This window comes from Heloderma suspectum, chromosome 3 (genome assembly GCF_057233095.1).
Source record: "Heloderma suspectum isolate Gila_16-S chromosome 3, 16-S_ref, whole genome shotgun sequence".
Lineage (NCBI taxonomy): Eukaryota > Metazoa > Chordata > Lepidosauria > Squamata > Helodermatidae > Heloderma > Heloderma suspectum.
In genome coordinates, this window is record NC_139460.1 from 293,310,312 (window position 1) to 293,331,758 (window position 21,447).

Here is a 21,447-nt window from a genome sequence, read left to right on the forward strand (position 1 = left end):
ATTTTAATATTGTTTGGATGTTTAAAATGTTTTTATGATGATTCCAATTTTGATATGAGCTGCCTTGGGGATACACACACACACACACACACACACAGTGGAAGGGTAGGAAAGTGAGTTTTACAATACATAAGTAAAATGCCTATTGTTACGACAGGTGAGTGTGTGTGTGCATGGAGGTCCTATATATTGCACAGACCTTTGGGTGTGTAGTGCATCTTAGTATATAGAGACACGTGGCCTCATGGAGGATTACTGTCCACGAAGACAAGGCCCCCACCCAGTGTTGGGAATGGACAGCAGGTTTTGCCTTTGCCATAACAGTGGCCCCAATTGAAACAATTTCTTTTCCCTGTACATGTGAATGGCAATCATTCACTTGTATGGGAGAAACTAAAAGGTACTGGGGTGGGAGCTTAACCCAGGCTGCTGGGTGAAACAGGGGAGGGTTGTTCCCTTGAGGCCCTGCTTGTAAGTTTTCCAATAGTATATGGCTGACTGCTGTCAGAAATAGCATGCTGGGTAGATGGACCTCTGGTCCAATTTGGCCGGGCTCTTCTTATGAGATTATACACACACATACTTCCAGCCAGCAACCAGAGAAACTAGGATGGTGTGTGCCCCTACCAAGACATTGTCAGCAGTCAGCTTTGGCAGTACATCCCACCTGTTTATGGGTGGGGAGAAGTGAATCCAGGCTGCTATTCTCCCTTCCAACAGGTGATCAGTGCTGCTGAAGGTGAGCATGCTGATCTTCTCAAGCAGTACATCTGCAGAGGTCACTGGATATAGCAGCCTGTTTCTGTGTATGGAACTGTGGATCAAGGCTAGTGCTCTGTCACCAGCAAACATCAACAGAAATTAACCACTGTAAGATTGTTTGTTGCTGTGGAAGTGCACTGGCTATAGGAATTCAGCTGGGGGAAGAGTTATGCTGCCCAGGAGGACAGGTAGATTCAGTTTTATAATCCCGCATTTCCCTATCAAATGGGCAAGACCAAAGAGCAGTTTGCCATGCATCAAATATAATTCATCAGCATATAATTGGAGGTGCAGGAAATTATATGAGGGAATGGAAAGGGGGCCACACTGCATAGAGATCCTCTGCATCTTTCCACTGTGCCAACTCTGCAACTCATATAGTTCTCTTCCAGTTCTCCTGTATGCCCTGAAGGTTTCAATGCGATTGGTACAAAATCAGTAAGCATCAATGCTATGTGGCTTGCGCAGAATGCTGGTGCCAAGTTAGGGCATCTAATGCCATTTTCAGAAATGCTGCACTTCAGATGGATTTTCTGCCTCTGCAATGCAAATACAAATGCAAATCCTACATTGGCAAGAATACACATTCAGCTTAAAAGTCCACCTCTTGTTATCCTGTGTGTGAACAACAATCCCACCTGGAGGTAAATAGCATGTGAGAGTCTCAAAGGTGCTGTTGGTGTCATATATTCAAGCACCAGTAGAGCCACTTGCCTCAAACTAATTAAAGAAGGTGTGTGTGTGATCACAGCCCAGGGAGAACCAATACTCAGGAAAGGTGTTAGTAGAAGTTTGGAAAGTGCTGTTCTATGGAAGGACCTACCTATAATTCTCAGAGGCTTAACTTGGGGAAATCCCAGAGTTTAGGTCATTCTCTCAAACAGTCTTGTCTGTATCACTAAAGACCTAGAAAGCTGGCACACAAGGGAGAAGGATTCTAGACTAGCTTTCTCCCTGATATTTTAAGTTCTCTAGGTGCAGGGATGTGCGTGTGCATGTGTAGGAGCATTCAGACATGTCAGCATGCCTCACCCCCAGTGTACCACCTCATCTTTTGCTTGGCCAGAGGAGTACCTTGGTTCAAATGCAACCCTGAAAGGATTCCTGCAGCTATGGGACCCAAAATAAGAGACACGGATTATGTTCTGTAGGACAGAGGGATGTTCTGCGATAATGGCCAGTCTTTTCAAAGAAGGACGCTGTGTTGACCTAAGGCACGGTGCATTTACAGTGTACAGTGAAATTTAAGAAGCATTACAGTAAGTACTGCAAAGTCTGCGGCTGGGCTATATCTTGCGTCTAACCTTGCAGACCTCTCTTCAGAGTCTCGGTAAATAACACTAATAATCATTCCAACAACAAAATTACTTCGCAGACACACCCCACCGAAAGAGACCTTTGCATGCGTCCCAATTCCACGACCAAGTCTGAGGTGTTTCGCTTCTTCTTCCCTCTCATGTTTTACGCTGAAACTTGGGAGATACCAAGTCGAGCTTTTCAGGGGATCCTGAGGCGTGTGTTTTTTTTCTTCAGAGGCGGCTTTCCACTTTTCCACTACGCCAGCCAGCGAGCGAAGCACAGCCTCGCCTAGAGAGCCCATTTGCCAGCCCCTCAGCAGCTCGCTTGCAAAAAAGAAAGAAGAAAAAAGGCAACCCGGCGCGGACGCCATATAATAATCCCCATATATACACACGCACACATTATTTCCCTCCTTCCCCGCTATGCATTCTTGCAGGCTCCACAAAGTACGCCCAGTTGCTTCCTGGTAGGTTTTGCCGACCGGGGGAGGGGCGGCGCAGGCAGCAGCGGAAACCAGACATTACAGATAAGAGCGTGCAGCGCGCAGCCGACGGCGACAGTCGTTTTTGCATTGCAGCTGTACGAGGTCTGGGGCGACGAGCATGCCGCTGTGACGAGGCGAGCGACGAGTCCCATCTTTCTCTCCCCCCCTCCCCTTTCGGTTGTTGGTTTGTTTCCCCTTCTGGTTTTGGATTTTTTTTTTCTTTCCCTCCCCCCACTTCAAATCTTGGTCATCCTCTCTTGAATCCCCCACAATGCCTTGGTCGATCTGTCCACGATCTGATGGTTGCCTCCGAAAAGAAATGTGAGAGGTAAGAGGTCTCTCCTTCTTGCTGTTGTGGTCGATGATGATTTCTGTGTTCGCTTGCCTTTCTCATACTTAACATTTTGGCGGAACTGTGCCTGAGATTTTTCTTAAAATCAAGCTTTGCCCTGAAATTACAGGACGGTGAGAGAGAGAGAGAGAGAGAGAGAGGGAGAGGAAGTGAGCTTTTGGGGTTGCCTTCAGTGGAAAGAAGTGTTCCGCACGGCAGTTGAGCATTTCATATCGCGCACACCATCGCAGAGCTTAAAAAAGAAAGCAGAAGGTCGCAGCTGCACTTCTGCTTAAAGCAGCCGCTTCCTCCCCGTGTGCGGGTGCGTGCGCGCGCGCGTTTCTCTGCAGGGTCGTGCAGTTTTGCAGTCTGTACAGACACACACACAGAGTGAAGACACCGGCTAAGCAGGTGCATGAAAAGGTCCCCTATCGCTCATTGACCTTTCTTTAAAGCTTAAATTACCCCTGAACTTGGCTGAGCTGCGTGTCCCTTATTATAGACCAGCACAGCTCCACAGGACAGAGTGGCAGCTACGCTTTAGTTTTACCATCATAGCACTCCATAGATCAGCTACTGCAGCCAGCGCCACACAAGGTCCAGTGTGACCTGACAGCCGTACCTATCCTTGCAAGGATTAGGAGCAAGATTGCATCCCCCCTACACACACACACACACACACACTGCTTTCAAGGGGGTTGGGATCCATTTATTCAGTGTGGTACCTCATTTTTTAAAAGCAAAATTAACGTGGGCCAAATATGTTTGCTGAGAGGTTAATTCCTCGCCTACTGCGCATAAATTATGTGTGACCTGTTTAGTTGCGCCTCCTTATATGGAAAGCGCTGTAAGTTGGTACATGGTGGCTTTTGCCCGAGTTTATAGGGTGGAGGAGACCCCTGTCAAAAAAAAAAAAAAAGTGTGTGTGGGGCAGGTGTTATTACTGGAAAATAAGCAAAACACAACTTCTGTATGTATTCATCGGCACTATTAAAAGCAAACAATAATACCCAAACACCTGTACATATAGCATCTAGCAGCCAAAGTTTGTTATGCATGTTGCCTTTATAAGGAATTTTTTTTTTAAACCCCATATTGATTACGTTTTGATTTCAGAAATGAGGGAGATCAAATCGTGTGTCCTTTAATGGGCAGGAATTTGTTAATAGCACTGCATCTTAAGAAAATGTTATGATTTAGGTTTCTCTTGGGGAATGTTAACTATGGTGCAGTGTATGGTGTTGTCTCAAAGTAGTTAACTGGCACAGGTGGGTTAAAGGAGCCAGATCACTGCCTGTTAGACCCAGAGCTTCTAAATTTTAAAGTGAATGGTTGCAGTAAGTGGTTATGTCTCATGTGAACTAAATTCATAAGGAAAAAAGTTTAGAGAGGAACCATTATACCATCGTGATTATATAGACTATTGCACAGGAGAGAGTTAGTTTGCAGGTATTTAGGCCTATGTATAGAAATACAGGCTTCTGCATTCAGCATATGTGGGTGCATATCCTTACTTATAAGTATATATGTGCATTGAGGAATTGTTACAACCTTTTAGCCGAACTAGACTGTTTGATAAGGAATGTGCTTCTAACTCCCCACAATATTCCTACATAATCCATTCTTTTGGCGCTTGACTGCATACAGATATTTCTTTAAGCATATATTGGCAGCCAGATGGGCAAAGGAGAGCTGGCTGCCAATTCATAGGGATTTCCAAAACTGGTGAAAACCTTTTTGAAGCATAGGAAAAGTCATGTGATCAATCATTTGAATATGTACAAAGAATAAACCAAACCGACTGTTATAATTTATTAATTGTTGCCATAGGAAAGATAAGATTCAGGGTTATGCGTATGTTGAGGGAATGATGTTGCTTAATGAATTTTCAGTGGTCTATAACAGAGACTGAGCAATCATGTTGCAAAATCTGCAGTTGACCCACCATGACTCAAGAAGACTGGAGAAAGACACCAGGGAGACTCAGCAAAGCTAGACTTGTAGATACCACTGCTTACAAATTACTCTGGGAAATATAGTAACTAGTGCGTACATAGGATATTTTAAAATAACGGTCAACTTTTTGCAAGGGGGTGTGATTTTTGGTGGCATGTTAGGCTGCAACCCTGTACTCACTTACTTGTGAGTAAGTCCCATTGAACTCAATGGGAATTATTTTTGAGTAGGCATGTGTAGGATTGTGCTGTAAGATGTTATAAATAATGGAATAGGTTTTTTTTTTTTTAATGCCGCTGTAAAAATTGGTAGTGCTCTTTACACTTGGAAAGCATTGATAATTTATCAGACTGGCCAAATTTCCAATAGATTTATAGCAGAAAGACTGGGTATTTCAAAAATAGGTAGTGGATATGTATGAAGTGACTAGAAGTCTTAATATAGGTTAAAGGTAGGAGAGCAAGAGTGGGGGAGATTAAAAGATAGAGAGAGAGATTAAAGGATACACACAAATTAACTATATATAGAAGATAAGCTGGATACTTTTTATTGTATAAGTATAGCAGAAGGTACTTTCACTGAAATAGAATGAAAACTAGGCCTTTTAACAGCAAAGTTAACAATGCAACATTAGCCTATTTTGGACATCACACTCCCTGATTATCCACCCATAATTCAGTGATCCGGTGAGCCAAGTGGGCTTGCCCTGTCCTCTCCGCCATCTTTCCCCATGGCTTGTATACTTCCTATTCTTTCCTTTCCTGGTTAGTGAGAAGTAACTGTGTAGTGATCTGGAGTAACTATAGTCACTAACTATAGTGTATTCTCAAACAAGAATTTGAAATTGGGTTCAAACCCTGTTTTCTAACTTTGTAATGTTAACTACATTGGTTAAAGCATTGTGGTAAGCCAGGAAAAAAGAGGGGGATTCGCTTGGGAGGAGAGAACAGGGAGGTGGATGAGCCTGCAAACTCATGAAACTCCTTTCCCCATCCCTGACTGCCAAACCACTATTGCTGATTGGCCCAGTGTGATGTCTGAACCAGGCCATTGCCTCAAAGTTTAATATAAGTTTTTTTTTAAAATAATAAATACATGGTCGTGGAGAAGAATGTGCATTTTCTACTCTGTCTTAAAGTTTCAGAGCAGGTTACTCGTTATCCTTACAAAAGTCATGTGAAATAGGTTAATCCATTACAGAAAAGGGATTTGAACCTGCATCTCCCATGTGGAGATTCAAAACCTTCATCTTTGCACGATCCTGACATTTCTGGAATAAATGTGTCTGCTCATCACAAACTGCTTAAACATGAATTGCTGGGTCATGCTTACTGTATCTTCAAAAGGCTGCAGTTTTGGACCATTAAAACATTGGCAAACTATAACGAAAGAATTGGAGAGACAAAAAGAGAGGGGATTGTGATAGGAAAATCATTGGCGACTGTTTTACTATGTCACCACGGAGAAAACATAAGATCAGGATATTCTATAAATGTTGCAGTCCCCCTAATTGGATTCCATTATTATTTAGAACAACCACTTTTGTAGAGCATCTCTTTAAGTATTCACGGCTGAACAGTTCCTTCTTGAGTCATTAAAGCCAGACTACAATGCAGTAAAGTGCTTCCGTGCTAAATCATTTTGATAAGGTTGAGAAGATCTTGAAAATCCGTTTCTAAGCAGGATGTTTGAAGAGGAATTGAGTAAATTAGTTTGTAAACCAGAAGAGAGGCCATTTTGCTCATCTTTACATCACACATTTCAGATCATTATGTGATGGGAACATCTCCATTGGCTTGATTTGCCAAAGCAGCATTGATAGTGACTTGCCCTCCATCATCCAGTTTGTTGCATTGACACAGCTCCCTGTGGCCTAGTTGTAAATTTACAATTGGAGAGATGATGAGATCCCCAAGGGAAGTTAGCAAATTTGACCCACACCCTCAAACATACAAATTGGTCTGCATGTTGGAAAAGTATTTCTTGGTTTTTATGGAGTTCAAAATTTATGGTCTGGATCCAAAGAGCTACTTTAAGAACTTTCCAAGTCTTGACCATGCCCATGGTTATTTCTCCCCCACTTCTGACATCATACTATCCAGTGGGCTCTGTGACCATTATTTTATATTTTATTTATAGCATTTGTAGGCTGCCTTATTAACAAAAAGTTATCACAGCAGCTTACAACATAAAGTGTTTGTTTTATTTTATTCCCCCCTCCCTTTCTGCTATGTAGCAAAAATTATGCTCTCAGGATACCTTGTAGGTGACTGTAGAGTTCCTCATGTGCTAGACCCCATAGGGTATCTCTTACATCCATAGGAATGTGGGGGAAAATAAACATTTCAATCCACTTCTAACAGTTAGAAGTTCACGTTTTACCCTTCATAGCTGAGCTAAGTGATGTTGCATTTGTAATACTGATTGACTCCCATGCTTGTCTGTGAGAGAGGATTGATCAAAGCACATTGTCAATTGGGCTTGTAGCAAAATGGGTAGAACTACATCTGACATGCCATAAACTGTAGAAAGGAAAATCCCTCAACCACATTTTTGTGCACAAAAAACGGTACTTCAGTTGATGGCTATGAGTGTCTTTGGAAGATGCAGATTGGCTTCTGCAATTTTTTTTGTTGATGTTTGTTGACTACTTGACATGCCAGTCAACTAGTGACAGACATGCATGTGAAAAGCAACCCATAGTCTATAGAGTTGGAACATGATCTAGTGGCATGAGACCCAAAGCCATATAAAGAACTCTTATCTCTAGAACTGTTTATTGCACTTACTGTTATGGCCTGCAGAACTGAATTGAGAACAAAGGAAACTACCCTAGAGATGTGCCAAATATTGCAGGATTAACAAATTATCAGGATCTGTGTTTTTAGATTTTTCACTGTGCCCAAAGCTGCAAATGACCATGTACAAATAGGTTTTGCTTTTAGCTATGTGGACAGTTTGTGAATCAGCATTAACCAATAACAAAATTATTGTATGACTACTATTTTGGGTTACTGGGAGGAGACTCGATTTATAGATTGAAATTTGAGATTCTCAGACGGGTTGGATTATTGCACAGAACATACTGTGGCTAAAACAAGGAGTCTTAAAGAACACTGCATTGCTTTCTTCTTAGGACATAGCATTAGCAGCCATTACACAGGCTGTAAGTGTACTGTAAACTAACCTCTGGCTTTCTGTTTTTATTTGCTTAGATGTATAAGCTTCAGTTTTGAAATTTATAGCGAGGAAAATGCATAGGAAAAAAACCCCTGTGATTAAGTGGACAGGCCTTAATACGTCCTATAACTAGAATAGCATATTATTGCCAGTTAGATGTACTTTTAAATTCTCTACTACAGTAATTCTCTGGAAAAAAGAAAGAAAATGGAATAGTTATGTATTTTAGCTGTAAAATAGTTGCCACTGTAAATATTCATTATCTCCAGAGATATTCCTTTTCTTGTGCGCTATTTAAAATTAATATGTTATAACATTTACAATAAATTAAAAATTACTCTTTCCAAAGATCATAAACTTATGATTCACTAGGTAAGTATCAAGATTTGCCCAGTGCATTATTTGTGCTGCTGGAGGATGCCCCTTAAAACTGCCATCATCTTAGAAGTTTCTTGCACTTGGTTACCATTTAGGCTGTGGAGTCCAGTTGAAAATATTTATTTAACTGTAATTTTTCCTCTTTTCTTTTTGTTATTTCTGTCCAGTCACTGAAATGCAGGAGCTGGCTTCTATTTCCCACCTTTACCTATTAGGTTAAAAGCTTTATTTTCTTAAATAATGAATAATTTGGCAAATTAAATGCTGCTTCCTTATGAGAGCCATAATGATCTAGAATTTGGCTGCCCTTTTAGTGCTCCTAAGGATGTATGTATGTAGTTAACACAGAATTATAAAATTAAAAGGAGACCATTTTAGGTCTGTTCAGTCATGATGTGCTGAGAAGAACTCTTTGTCTGACATGAGTATTGGGTGTGAGCTCTTTCTTTGCTTCACAGGGAGAAAGTAACAAGTATTCTGAGCTGCATTGCATTTATTTTAATAGAGTATAACTCCAGCTACCTAGTCAAAGGTAGACTTTCTTGCTGGGGATGGATTGGGTGGGCGTGGAGATATAGGGTAGTATCCAACTGTGCCCCAGTGCTAATGACTTTGTACTAGTGTGAATGTAACTAGTGCTTGCTAGGTCAGTGAAAAAAAGTGGCGATTTGCCACTGAAATTTGGTGGAAAACTTGGTATTTGGCGGGAAATTTGCCATTGCTTTAGCAAGCATTAGTTATGTTGTGCAAGCATGGCTTAATGCTAGGACAACCTCCTAGCACTGGAGCTGGAGCATGGATACCACTCATGATATTCAGACAAATATGGTACAGTGTTCACTCATTGGCTGCATTCAGAGATGATACTAAGCCATGCGCTAAGGTAATATTAAGAACCTCAGGGTCATGCATTTCCCCTTCCCCTCTTCTCCTCCAGCATAGCTTCATATTTATGAAGCTATTTTACTTCAACTAACCATAATTAAGGTTTGAACAACATGCTAAACTGTGATTTATCTAAAGTGGAAGCAGAAGTTTCTACACATTTCCTCATGCAAGCCCAAGGTTCACCGCGACTCATTCTTGTAATGCTAAAACATAGTTTAGCATTACAACTAAATGAGCCCATTATTTTTTTGTGGGAAAATAACACATGACTTCCTTTACATTTCTGATAGTTTTCATATTTAGTCCATCAGCGCATAAGTTGCCAGTTGTTTGTATATATTCTGCATAGATGGTATAGTGAATGCTCAAAAACTGAAGAATGTCAGTGTTCACTCATGAATGCTGGCAATCTCAGATAAATTTTGTGAATGTCTGTCAACTGAAAGACACACTGGTGGAAGCTGACAGACACCTAGATGTGATTGTCAGCATCCACTGGAGCATATCCAAAATGTGAGAAAATATTTTTCAGGCTTTTATATAATTCAGCTGGGATTGTCAGCATTCACGTATGGATTCAACGCTCACCAGGTTTTGGACACCCACTGTAACATATATGCTACTCACAACTTACTTTATTACGTTAGAAATAAATGGGCACTTGACAGGTTTAAGACCTTATTTTATTTTTTAAAATGAGGCCAACTACGGACCGATTCACAGGTTGTAAAAGGGTGCCACTCAACCTGGTCTCAGTGTAGTCTGATAATGAGTTTCTGTGGATATGTTTGTAGCTTCCCAGTGGCAAACAGAGTGGCACATTCTTCAGCTGCCATTATCAGGAGAATTTGCAGCTATATCTGTGCACGCAGATGAATCTGTCCTTGGAAACAGTTTGCCTTAAAATCAAAAAAATAAGTCAAATACCACAGAGCCCATCTGTAATATATGAAGTATCTTCAAGCCACCTTACATCCATGTATGGCATGTATGATTTGTAGATTACGTCCCAGACACTGAATACTTTCACTATATATGCCAGGGATGAGGAACATACAGCCCTCCAGATGTTGTTGGAGTCCAACTCCCATTATTCCTTATCATTGGCTGTGCTGTCTACAGCTGGGCAGTTGTAGTCCAACAACATCTGGAGGGCCATTCCCCACTGCAGATCACAATCTATGTATTTGGGCAAATTTCTTAATAGTTACTCTTTACATCTCTGGAATGTTTAATGTTTTGACTGACATCATATAAATGGCCTGCAGCACAAAGGAGTCCCTTTAATTTTTAGAATATAACCATTAACTAATTTATAATTATATGTTCTCCTTAAAATAAAGTATCTGTAGAATATGCTACATTTTTTAAAAAACAAGCATGCTCTTTTATCTTACTGCAACACATTTTCTGTACTGCATATGAAGACACTTTGTTTCAGACTTCATGTGCCAGAAGATAAATACACTTAAAGTCTTGTTTGCTTAGCTTATTGAGGATAACAAAGTAATAAGTCAAATGACAAGCACAGATCTGACAAAATAATATCAACATATGGACTGTACCTCCGTCATTTTTCTTGAAGTTAAATAAAATATTATAAATAATACACCCAGGCATCTTTTGCTAATCTTGTGCTGGGTTGACCTTAAGAGCTTTGATCGTTGTATAGTACATTCTTGGACCTAGTCTGTATGCACTTACACTGGAAAGATGGTAGGCAAAAGTATTTATTCATGTATATAAATCTAATGCCTCACTCCTCAGTACATTTGCTTAGAGCAACATTCCCCAATTTGGTGCTGTCTAGATGTGCTGCACTACAACTTCCATCAAGATACACTTAGTTGCTTTTGATTACAGTAGAAAGTCTTTGTGATTTCAATAGCAGTAACTTAACCATTACATATGAGTTGTTTAAATATGAGTACAGTTGTTTTCTTCTAAACATCGAATAGTAGAACCAAGTGAAATCTTGAGGTTTTCAGGGAACTCGTATTGGTCCTCACTATTTGTTGATATTTAGATACTAATACTGATTTTTATGGGAGGTGTGCTTATGTTATAGTATTTAATAGATATTACATTCAGTGAGAATTTATTGCTTTTCCTGTTGCCGCTGCTAATTTGGAACTCTCACAATCCAACATTCCACCTCAACCATGTTGGATGCCTGTTGTTATCAAGCAGAATTAATAGCCCCTTTCATGTATTACTCATATGGGGGGGGGTTGAAAGGGGAAGTCGGGCCACACTGCTGGTCTTGCCCTCGACATTGAACACAAGAACATAAGAAGAGTCATGCTGGATCAGACCATGGGTCCATTTAGTCCAGCATTCTGTTCACACAGTGGCCAACCAGCTGTCGACCAGGAACCCACAAGCAGGACGTAAGCGCAACAGCACCCTCCCACCCATGTTCCCCAGCAACTGGTATACATAGGCTAACTGCCTCTGGTGCTGGAGGTAGCACATAGCCATCAGGACTACTAGCCATTTATAGCCTTTTACTCCAGGAATTTGTCCAACCCCCTTTTAAAGCCATCCAAATTGGTGGTCATCACTACATCCTGTGGTAGTGAATTCCATAGTTTAACTATGTGCTGTATGAAGAAGTACTTCCTTTTATCTGTCCTGAATCTCCCACCAATCAGCTTCATGGGATGACCCTGGGTTCTAGTATTTTGAGAGAGGGAGAAAAATGTCTCCCTATCCACATACTCCAAGCCATGCTTAATTTTGTAGACCTCTACCATGACTCCACTTACCCTCCTTTTTTCCAAGCTAAATAAATTGTGTGGTTCCCTTACCAACATCCACACTATGAATGTGTTCTCAGCTGGAAATGTGCATAGGCTTGCACATGTTCTGGAACTCTGATTGCACAGAGTTCCAGAATACATGGAAACCTACTCACAAAGCGGTCACTACATGTGGGCTTCCCTGGTTCAAACCATCCACGCCTAATACATAGATGTTGGGGGCAGGGAACCCATGCAGAAGCAGGGCCAGGAAGCATGGCCCACTGCCACTTTCAACTCATGTACTCCCTTCATGTGAGTAATGTGTGAAGCAGGGCCGGCCCTACCATTAGGCAGAGTGAGGTGGTTGCTTCAGGTGGCACATGATGAGTGGTGTGGTGGGAGTAGTGGCAGCAATGACTGGGCCATTCCCCTCTGTTGGAGGTCAGAGCTGTGTGTTCCAGGAAGCCTGCCCTACACCTGGTAACCTAACCTGCTGCCTTCAAATGCAGTAGAGAATGCTGTCCCATAACCAGTGTTGAAATAAGATTCTTCTGCCAGTCTGGTCGGCTTTTATAGGTGGAAAGGCAGGGGGACACCATCTTGTCCTTCACCCCAAGCAGCAAAATGTCTTGGACCAGTCCTGTTGTGAAGAGAGCTATAATGTCCTGAGTTCTGAGGGAAAGTGTGTGTGTGTGCGCACACACATGCGCGCCAGACGTTTCAGCTTTCTGTTTGTTGGGTTTTGATACAGTTTTGATACATCTCTCCGTGGAAGAATGTCACCTTGGAACACATGTTATCTTGGGAAGCTGCATTTGGGACCCTCTTGTTCAATCCTTGCAAGTGGAACTCCTTTGGCCATCTGTACTGTCCCCAGTATTCAGTAAAATAAAACTGGTGGGCCAAACATGATTCCTTAAAAAAGAAAGTCTCCTGACTACTTGTGATTCCTGTTAGCTGTATGTCTCCCATTGCAATGACTTGAGAATAATAATTTCAGTCCATCTGCAGGCCACCAAGTAAAAGAACGCATGTTCGCATGAAGAGCAACAGTGTAACATGCTTTAATTCCTGTTCTATTCTTATTGGAAGAGAGGAGTGCGAATGTGCGCACCTTAAAAAGGGAAATAGCTGAACCCCTGAACTGTTTTCTTTCTAATGTGCATTAGCAAAGCAGGGACTTCCCCGCCCTTTCCTGGTGTGCTTCTGTCCAGAATAATTGCTTCCACCCTAGAGACCAAAGTGGAAGAAAGTTTTCTGAATAAGGTATTCATTAGCCTTTGCTAAAGAGAAGGGGAGGGGGAACCCTTTAAATTAAGGAGGGGGTCCTCATACTGATTAATAGTATTCAAGAGGTGGTAATTGTACTAAGTCAGTTCAGAAAAGATTGGGAAAGAGGGCATTGAGCAGAGGAAATAGAAGCTAATGGAACAAATCGTGAATAGATTTGGAGGTTCGTAGGAGTCTATTGGGAAAGCAATGATCAGAAGACTAAGGACTGCAGCCCAGCTAATTTGAAGGCTCTCTTGCGTTGCCCAAATAACACTTACTTGTCCCCCCCCCCCTTTGACCAGTTAAGACAGCATTTTCCAACCTGGTGCCTTCTACGTGTCTTGTACTACAGCTCCCACCTTTCCCAGCCAACATGGCCAGTGACCATTCTGGCTGGGGATGATGGGAGCTGTAGTGCAACATGTCAGGTTGGGGAAGATTGAGTTAAGGACATCAAGGCAGTATACATTCCTCCCCCACACTTTCGGACAACATAAAAGGCCTGTATGCAATACACATTTCTGTATTTAGGTTTCTCTTGTATTACCTACCTACTCGTTACTTCTGTTAATTCCCAGAATAGATAGCTAAAAAAATACGTGTGTGTATCTAGGATTTTACATGGCAATACACATTCTGACATATTTCGACAATGCTCAAGATAAGTGATAGAGTTGATCCTTCCCCCTGTACTAAAATGTTGACTTGCACTGATAATGATTATAAAAACTGGGATGACTTTATTTTCCTGTAGGACTGATTGACAGAAGGATCTGGATATATACAGATCCACTGTGTGTGTCTGAACATATGGCTCATATCTGGTAAGCATTTAGCAGGTTCTTCATGGGAACCATTGTGGTACTATGGCTAGTATGTTGAATGTGAATATGTATGGGTGCTGACTGTGATAACTATCTCATATCCTCACCTACCTTACAAGGCTGTTGTGAAGCTAAAATGCCATCTGAGCTCATTTTGAGTACACATGGGTAGACTTTAGTCTTGTGGGATCTACCTTGTTTTGATCTTCTAGAAGCTTGAGGTGCCCCAATTTGAGCCAGGTGTGAAATGGTGGGCAGCGGGGTGGGCATTGGCGTCAGAGGGTTGATCAAATTACTTGCTGCATCTGATGAACCATACACGGGGATGACCTTCACATAGAGTGGAAATCTACATCAGAGTTTCTACAGATCAGGGTTTCTAATTTTGAAGGTGTACATGTGTGGGGTGGGGGGTGGGGGAGTCTTTTTGTTACAGCTAATGTTAAATATTTGGAAGTCAGAAACCTTTGGTGATCTACAGCAAATAATCTAGAGATATACCAGTAGATCCTATGTACCTTCTGCCACTCCTGTTTTAGAGGAAGGGTGGGATACAAAATTAAACAATGTATTTATTTATGTGCTCTGCCCTTCTTTCAAGAAGCCCAGAACACCTTGAAAATTGTCTCCATGCAGTCTGCTATCGAGGCAGCTTACAAGACCAAACCTGTTATCTTAAGGACTAGAACTGCATTATGTACAGTCAATGAAACTCATGTAATACATGTAGAAACTGTCATGAGTTTGCATCTGAGTATGCAAATGTTCAGCTGAGAAAAAAATTAATTTAAACAGCATGTTTCAACTGGCTAGTTAGTGCTTTACATTAGAAATTGTTTAATGCTAGGTACTATACAAAGGTTTGATCTTTCATTTTGTCCTTACATTAAACAAACAAACGTGGTATTTTATTCATTTTAAACTATTAAAGAACAGTCAATCAGGCAATACATTGAAGCAGAAGAAAAAATTGCAAATATTTGATCAGGTTACACAAAGGAAGAATGCCAAACAACAACAGTTGGGTTCATTAAATAAATATTGGCAATGAGGAAAATAGTATTATAGGGTCATAACAATACAGAAAAAAGAGGGGAGAATCTATTACTCTTTTTTTTTGCTTACCCTGGCCTTGTGCTATTCTGAATTAACAAATTAATGTTTATATAATCAGTTTATCCCATAATTTATATATCCGCTCATTCTGCAAGGATAGGACAGATGCTTCCCACTATTTGCCAGAAATGTAATTGTGCAGGCAGTAGCGAACAGAAAAATAATTTATTTGCGCATGTAGAGGATTATCTTAACTTCCAAATTCAAAGAATTGTTTTTAAAATTTTAAATAGAGTTACAGCATGTAAACATGCATCTCAGGATGAGGTCCACATATATTAAATATTTCTTGTCTTGTACTGGCGAAGTTCTGTGTTTCTCTGTATTTTTTTTTTAGAAGTTGATTTAATTCGTAGTTTGTGTTTTTATCTGGTGTAATGCCATAGTCAGTAGTGATGCTAATTAAAATTCTTTAATTGTGTCATAAAGTGAGGGGTGGTCTGGACAGCAAAATGCTAAGGACTAAGGTTGAATGACAAGAGCTTGCGGAAGTCACGCAGTCAGGAAATGTTTAGGTATGGAAAGTTTGCACAGTGCTAGATTTCACATGGTTTCATTGTTTCCTGATAAGTCCTGATGTTCTGTTTGCACATGTCACTAAAGAGAGGTCATAGGTTTGTCTATAGCCTCACCACCAAACTTGTAAACACCTGGCCTTCTGGTTACCTGTGGTGAGTTGAAATTGTTTCTAGGTGACCAGGCAGGGAAGTTTAATTTTTTTTTTCTTATTTCAGGGCACAAATAAATAATAAAGATTTGCATGGGTAGGTAGGTTAGTAATTTTAATATTCTTACTGGCAAGGCTGGGTGTGTTTCTACTGAGTCTTAATCAGCCAGTCAGTGAGAGCCAGGTCCTAGGAGTCAGCAGATAGATACAACTGTTGCCCAGACAAAGTCCCAGCTTAAATTTTGGGATATACCCATTACGCAACAACAACAATTGTAAAGTCAGAGCAGCTTGAGGTTAAGCCTTTATAATTTTCTCAGAGTCAAAGGGCTGCCTGGATGGGCAAAGTCACTACAGAACACAGGTACACCTCACTACCCAGGGAATGCTATGACTGAAGGCTATACTAAGGGCACTTGGTATATTGGGTTATTGGGTTGAGACTACTAGACAGAAGCCTTAGGCTTAAATCATGTAGTCCCCCTACCAAAGTTGTCTATGGCTTCGGGAGGGGAATCTGTAAAACCCTATTGTTCTGGGGATGTTCCCCAGGGACCATAGGATTGCTCTGCCAATATTATGGGTTGGATCCAAAAATGCCCTTTCACATGCAGAAAGTGTTCTCTGCTCACAACAGGTCTGTTTTACATCTCAGGACATAGTCTGAAGGCACATGAGGCAGTCACCTTGCTGAAGCTAAGCAGGTTTGGGTCTGGTCAGTGGCCACCTTGAGTTCCGTGATGGAAGAAAGGTGGGATATAAATGTAATAATAATAAAAATCAAATCAAATCTTGTACTATAGTGTTGTGTAAGAAAAGTGAAATGAAATCCAAAGATGTTCTGCTGCTCATACGAGTCCTGGCCTAGGATTGAGAACCTTCTTATTACAGCACTGCGCAGGCTTGCAGAAGCTGTTCCACAAGTGCTTGTATGGCAGCACTAGAAGCTATTTTCCTTCTTCTTGTAGCACTCTGGAATCAACACTCATTTTCCTGCTTTAGTTTATGGGGAAAGTGAGGATTTTTTCCCAGTGGGGAACCCACCCACCCCACATTAGGAAACACAAACAAGACGAAACAAGGTTAGAGAAGGAATTCAGAGAACCTCAACGAGTCCAAACATCCCATAATCGCCCATCCCTAGGTGTAATTCTTTTTAGGTCTTGGTGGAATCATTTTATGACTTTTATGCGAGAATTAATATGGATGTTGCTAAGTATAGATGTTTTCAAATGGATATCTTAGGGTGCATCCTATGCATGTTGAGACAGGAAAAAGTCCTGCAGGAAAAAACCTTTTCAGCACCAAGGTTACTGGGTGACTAAGATTTGTAGCATTGATCATGGGACAAGGAACTCTGTGATTAGTTAAAAATTCATATGACGATTATGTCAAATTGATTCAAATATGATATGCCACATAGTGGGGCACAATGCTTTTTAGGCAAAGACGTTTAAGCATTAAGTGATGCATATATGACCTAATGCAGATTGAGACATACACTGCACACGTATTCTTAGTTGAATGAAGAGTTGTGTGTGCAAATAGCTACTGGTAGGGCTGTGCACATACAGTTCTGGTGAGTCACTCAGTAGCTCCAATAACTACTTGAAAAAGGGAGCCAAGAGAGTTGATTTGGCCTTCCCCGCTCATCTCTTCCTACCTAACAGCTGATTGGTGCTGTTGATGGGTATTTGATTGAGGCTCTGCACAAGTTGTCTTGGCTGCTGCATGTGGAGTTGGATCATGGCCCTCATGTTTAAAATTGAACTGATTTTGAGAGTCATTTAAAGGGAAGCCATATTACATACACACAGACTATTGTAATGTGCTCTACCCCCTGAAGAGTGTCTGGAAGCTTCAGCTGGTCCAAAATGGAGCCACTAGGCTGCTAACCATATGTTCCTGCCCAACTCTTCTACGAGTGCCGCCCCCGATAATGGTGTAGTGGAAAAGAGCCTTCTCTATGATTCCCCCCCCCCCCATCTGCAGAATGTCCTGCTCTGGGAGACCTGCCTGGCATCTTCATTGTATACATTTAGACGCCAGGCTAAGAACTTCCACTTCAGGGAAGCATTTAATCTTTAATTTGTTGTCTTTCTTACGAGTTTTACTGCTGGCTCTTTCATTTTTTAAAATGTTTTTAGTACCTTAATTTTTCAATATTTTCATTGATGCTGTTATTGTTTTGGTTGTTATTTTACTGTTTGGGGTTTTTATGATTGTCAACTGCTCCAAGGCTATTTGCGAGTTGGGCTGTATAGAAATCTAATTAATGAAATAAACAAATAATTGGTACATGGTATTGGGACCATATTACATCTGTTTTGAAAGACCTGCACTGTTACCAATTGCTTTCTGGGCTCAATTCAAGGTGTTGGTTTTAACCATTAAAGCTCTAAACAGCTTACGATCTAAGGGATTGACTGTCTCGTTATGAACCTGCCCAGTTATTAAGATCTGCAGGAGAGGTCCTCTTGAGGGTACCATTATTCTCTGTTACCCATTTGTCAGGCACACATGAAAGGGCTTTCTCCTGTGTTGCTCCCACTCAAGAACTATGATTGCCCCCACTCTCCTGGTTTTAGAAAGGGTATGAAGGCACATCTCTTTAAGGTAGCCTTTTAAATTATGTAGTTAATGTTTTCTATATTTCTGTTTGTTTTAAGGTTTTATTGTGTTAAATCATTGTGTACCGCCTTGATGTCATTTTAGCAAATAAGGAGGTATATTAATGTTACTAATAAAACAATACATTATTCTCTCTCTTTCTCTCTGTGTCTCTCTCTAGCATAGGAACTGCAATACATGTTTGATTTGGTATTAAATATGAACACTTTGTGAAGATGGAAGAACATAAATACCGCTAAGAGCATTCAATAACTCAGTTATAAATACATCCTAGTTTTAGTATAACAATAGATATGCCTTTGCTATATAAAGCGATGAGGCAAGTGACGCCTACAACCACAGATTTGGGGAACAAATGAATTTCTTTCTAACTCTTGACAAATTGCTTCAGGAGAGGAAAAATTTACTAGAAGTAATTAGATCTTGATGCTTCACAGTTTTCAAGATCCTCTGTGTATTGTTTTCCATTGGGTATCCTCCAGAGTTATTGAAGTATCCAAAGCATGATGAACCAGGCAGCTTCCGCGGGCTTTCCAAAACATTTTCCAATTTTGGGGTAACAAAAGATAGATCTGGGTTTTGCTCTAAAACTCTGGCCTGCTTTTCATGATAATCTTTAGCCACCGTGGTTTGCAGCACATGCTAGGGGCTTGTGGATGCCCATTCTGTTACCCAGTCCCAACTCATAGGTTGTCATGTCATCTGAACCTGGCAAGGGTAGATTGTTAGTGCGTTTAACAAACCACACAGAACCCATTGGGTGTTTTAGGGTGTAGGGTTAGGTTTAGGGCACCCACAGGTTCCTGGCATGTGCTGCAAACCACTGCTGAAAATGATCATGCGAACCTGCCCGCTGACTTCTGTTCTCTTTACTTAACATAGTAAACAAACAAACCTTACAACAACCTAGTGGTGCTCAGGAGAGGAAGAGAGCGGAGGGATGTGTGGCTTGTTCACATAGTGGGAAACCATGGTTTTCACTTGCATCTGACCTGGGACATTGTCTGTAAAGCCTGCAGCCCACTGCTGGTCTTTTTAATGCTGTATTGGGGCATCACTGAAATTCTGACTAGTTCATGCTTGTCTGCAAGTACTCTTTTCATGTTCGTAAGTTGAAACATTATCCAAATGTCATGCTGCTGCTATTGAAATCAATTCATTTCATAACTGTAGTAGAAAATTATTAGGATCTGGAAAGCCATCTTCCAGCTACACATCATTAAGTACAGGATTAATCTTGCATAAGAGGTCCCAGGGCAGCAGATCTCTTAAATGTGGCTTTCCTCATTCTTCTACTAATTGTTCCACTAAATTTATTCTGAATGTGCTATTTGGTTTTTCTAAAACAACAATGTGTGATAAATTGCTGTAGTTATTTATACATTGCATAACGTTTTCCCAACCTAGTGCCCTCCAGATGTTTTGGGCTATAACTCCCATCATCCCTTCCAATTGGCTATGTTGGCTAGGGCTGATGGGAGTTGTAGGCCAAATCTTCTAGAGGGCCACAAATTGCCTACCCTTGTTTTAGACAGAAAAGCCATTACAACAGCCATCAGTTGTGTACAGGGAGGAAATACCCCCCAAACATTCATGCCTTTCAAATGTATTTTTCAAAGGAAGAGTTATACATTCCAGAAAGCTCTAAACATCAGGTTTTTTGTTTGCTCCTTTAGTTTGGTTCCAGTGTAAATCAGCATATTCTTAGAGTTATACACTATATCTAACAGGTTTTGTTGGTCTGTGAATAAGCCTGGTTCTTCTCCAAAATTGGAAAACAAATTGGGCAAATGATAGTAGAATTACTGGATGATTCAGGTTGTTCTTTAATTTTTTTTTTCATTGCTTGCACTTACACAACTGCATCATATACTCAGCTTCATACATCTCAGTTCCATACCAAATGCTTTGCCTTTTAGTACTTGCTCATGTATGAACCCTTCCAGACTATATGAACAATGACCTACATTTCCTTGGTAGGTTATGGAATCACCCACCAATAGGTTTTCAAGGAAATACTAGACAGGCATATGTTAACACTGATTGGGCTATGGGACACCATAGGGCAGGGACTTGGATTAGATAGTCTCTTCCAAATCTGTCATTCTGTGACTCTAGATATGATGCTGTATATTGTTTTCCAACACTAATGAATTGACTCAGAAGTCAGAAGTCAATCTTTAAAACTAGACTGTATACGCTTTTGTTTCACTGTCTGTTGCTGAACATTTTGATTGCCTTGGGGTTCTTTTCACCGGAACCCCAGGACTCCTTTGTAAAAACAAGCTCTTCAGAGCTGGTATACATACAACATTTTTGCAAATTGCAGAGTCACTTTTTTCGGCTACATACATTGACAGTGAAAACACAGTAGCAATGATACAGTGAAACAATTGTATCATGTGGTGATTGTATGACACATGGCTCTGACTTGTGGTAATCCTGAATAGTTTACTCCCGCATCTGTCACAATAAAGACCTGGAGCTAGTTTAGGCATTTCCACTGGCATGAGTGCAGCCATTGTGATTCTTCCTTTTCTTCCCCATGGCCACCCCAAGTCCAAAGTCCCATTAGATCTATGGAGTAGTTTCAGTTCTTTGGATTATGCCTGTAATATGAGAAGTGCTGCTAAGTTATTCAGTTTCAGATGGTAAGACTCTTACCGTGCAATCCAATACATTGTTTATTCAAAAGTAAATAAACTTTTGGACTGTTGGACTTCTTGGTTCCACAACCCCTCCGCAGGGGTGGAGGACCCATTAAAATGGTCCGCCCCAGGCGTCTTATGGATCCAAATGGATTCCTGAACGCGCTTCGGGATTCTCTGGGGCATGCCAACGGCCACTCGGTCAAGACCCTGGTGGGTGGCTGGAATGCCACAATCACTGGGGCAGTAGATCGGGTGGCTCCGAAA

General features: G+C 41.0%; 1 protein-coding gene across 9 annotated transcripts in view; it reads left to right on the forward strand.

Annotated features, from left to right (window-relative positions):
• The first annotated feature begins 2,613 nt into the window (after nucleotides 1–2,613).
• Nucleotides 2,614–21,447, forward strand: part of MBNL1 (muscleblind like splicing regulator 1) — a 211,706-nt gene continuing 192,872 nt past the window's right edge. For all 9 annotated transcript variants that reach the window (XR_014789608.1, XM_084847293.1, XM_084847294.1 and 6 more), the window contains exon 1: nucleotides 2,614–2,873. The gene's annotated coding sequence lies outside the window, so the exon portion shown is untranslated. The remainder of the gene's footprint in view (nucleotides 2,874–21,447) is intronic.